General features: G+C 51.8%; 4 non-coding genes across 4 annotated transcripts; 2 read left to right on the top strand and 2 right to left on the bottom strand.

Moving 5' to 3' along the window:
* Positions 1 to 79: 79 nt before the first annotated feature.
* Positions 80 to 152, bottom strand: TRNAV-CAC. Its single transcript has one exon. It is a non-coding gene; the product is annotated as a tRNA-Val (tRNA).
* Positions 153 to 583: 431 nt separating this feature from the next.
* On the top strand, positions 584 to 656 carry TRNAK-CUU. Its single transcript has one exon. It is a non-coding gene; the product is annotated as a tRNA-Lys (tRNA).
* Positions 657 to 1,075: 419 nt separating this feature from the next.
* Positions 1,076 to 1,179, top strand: TRNAL-CAA. The gene is made up of 2 exons: positions 1,076 to 1,113; positions 1,135 to 1,179. It is a non-coding gene; the product is annotated as a tRNA-Leu (tRNA).
* Positions 1,180 to 1,564: 385 nt separating this feature from the next.
* TRNAE-CUC lies at positions 1,565 to 1,636 on the bottom strand. The gene has a single exon. It is a non-coding gene; the product is annotated as a tRNA-Glu (tRNA).
* Between the last annotated feature and the right edge of the window lie 713 nt (positions 1,637 to 2,349).

Below are 2,349 nucleotides of genomic sequence, written 5' to 3' on the forward strand. Positions count from 1 at the left end.
CGAGCGCCGCCACCGCAGAATTCAGAGAAACACCAAACCACAAAAAAAAAAAATCAATTAAAAACGTCCAAAAATGGGGTGTTTCTGCCCGGTTTCGAACCGGGGACCTTTCGCGTGTGAGGCGAACGTGATAACCACTACACTACAGAAACCTCCGTGGGGGCGACCCGCACCTGTGTCACCCCAAGAGGGGAAAAAAAAAAACCCAAAACCCCCTCCTTTAATACGAAATCCCAGGAAATCCCAGGAAATCCCAGGAAATCCAAGGAAAATCCCAGGAAATCCCAGGAAAATCCCAGGAAAATCCCACCTCCCCGGGGATCCATCCGAGCAGGGAAGAGCTTTAAGGAGGTTTTTCCCTCTCCGAGCCCCAAAATCGCGTGAATTGGCGGAAAAGCCAAACAAGCCCCGCAAGGTTTGGTTTGGTTTGGTTTGGTTTGGTTTGGTTTGATTCTGTTGTTTTTTTTTTTTTTCCCCGGGTTTTAATCCCCCCCCCAAAAAAAATTCGCTTTTCCGGGGAAAAATGGGATGAAAAGGGAGAATCTTGCAGCCAAATAATAATAAATTTCCTATTTAGACACGAGCCCGGCTAGCTCAGTCGGTAGAGCATGAGACTCTTAATCTCAGGGTCGTGGGTTCGAGCCCCACGTTGGGCGGACTTTCCTTTTTTTCCCCCCCTTTAATTTACCCAAATCTGCTCCCTTTTACTCTCTTCTTCCCCAAATCCAACCGTTCTCGCCCTCTGTCCGAGCGAACTGTAAGTTGTTCCTCTTGCCAGTTTCTGTCCGTTATTCAAGTAATCAAACCCCAATATTGCCGTATTCCGATCCATAACAGTAACATAAAGCTGTTACTCCCTGCTCCTTTTAACCACCACCCTTATTCCATTTTTATTTCTTTTTTTTTTTTTTTTTAATTATTCTTATTCTTCCTTGCAGCGCCGCGCGAACGGAACGGCCGGAAAACCGCTCGAGCGAACCCGAAAAATCCTCCCGCTAAAAAAAAAGGACGAAAAGCCCCCAAAATACTCTTTATTTTCGAGTGAAATTGCCCTTTTTCGGCTCAAAGCGTGACTGTCAGGATGGCCGAGTGGTCTAAGGCGCCAGACTCAAGGTTCAAACCTTCCCCCGGGAAATCTGGTCTCTCCTGGAGGCGTGGGTTCGAATCCCACTCCTGACACAGCTTTTTTTTTTCCCTCCTCAGGGGCGAGGAAATTCCTCTTTTAATTTTCTTCCCCCCCCCCCCCTGCGAAAAGCGCCCCTGAAATAAAGAAAAAAACCACCAAACCCTCCCTTTCAGGAGCCGCCCCAAAACCCCCCTCTGTTTGATTGCCACGATGAAACTCCGAGCGGCAGCCAACTGCAAAAAACAACCATCGCTGACTAATTAATTCATTAATTTATTGCTCAATCGAGGGGGGGGTGGAAGAAAGGGGGGGGACGCTGCGGGGGCACAAAAAAATGGGGAGAAAAGGGGACGTTTCGGGGGTCGTGAGGCTTTAAAAAAGATAGAAATTTTTGAGAGAAAAAAAGGGTTTTTGAGGGAGGAACAATGAAAAAAGAACTTCCCTGACCGGGAATCGAACCCGGGCCGCGGCGGTGAGAGCGCCGAATCCTGACCACTAGACCACCAGGGAGGGGTTGGGAAGGCCGGGAACATGGAAATCCTTGGCATGGAGGTCACCCCGACTGACCCCGGGACACGATCCGCTGGATTTTGGGATCTGACCCTGATGGATGGACCGTGGGATTTGACCCCTGTGGATCCCAGGATTTGACCCCAGTGGATCCCAGGTCCCAGGATTTGACCCCAGTGGATCCCAGGAGATGCCCCCAGTGGATCCCAGGATTTGACCCCAGTGGATCCCAGGTCCCAGGAGATTGTTCTACCACACCCCAATATTCCCAATTTCCCGTTATTTCGGGTCCCTCCCCCCTCTCCTCTCCCTGTGCTTTGGCACAAAGTCTCTCCCGGTCCTCGGGTTGGGATCGTCCCACGCTCGTTCTTCTCGTCCACAGAAACGGCGGGGAAAGGGGAATTTTCCACCCCAAAAGCCGCCCCAGGAGGGGGGGCGAGGCAGGAGTGGGGAAAGGGGAATTTTCCACCCCAAAAGCTGCCCCAGGAGGGGGGGTGAGGCAGGAGCAGGGAAAGGGGAATTTTCCACCCCCAAACCTGCCCCAGGAGGGGGGATGAGGCAGGAATGGAGAAAGGGGAATTTTCCACCCCAAAAGATGCCCTGGGGGGAGGGATGAGGCAGGAGCAGGGAAAGGGGAATTTTTCACCCCAAAAGCCGCCCCAGGAGGGGGGATGAGGCAGGAGCAGGGAAAGGGGAATTTTCCACCCCAAAAG

This window comes from Empidonax traillii, unplaced genomic scaffold (genome assembly GCF_003031625.1).
Source record: "Empidonax traillii isolate 1590-97213 ecotype Southwest subspecies unplaced genomic scaffold, ASM303162v1 scaffold6522:size5968, whole genome shotgun sequence".
Lineage (NCBI taxonomy): Eukaryota > Metazoa > Chordata > Aves > Passeriformes > Tyrannidae > Empidonax > Empidonax traillii.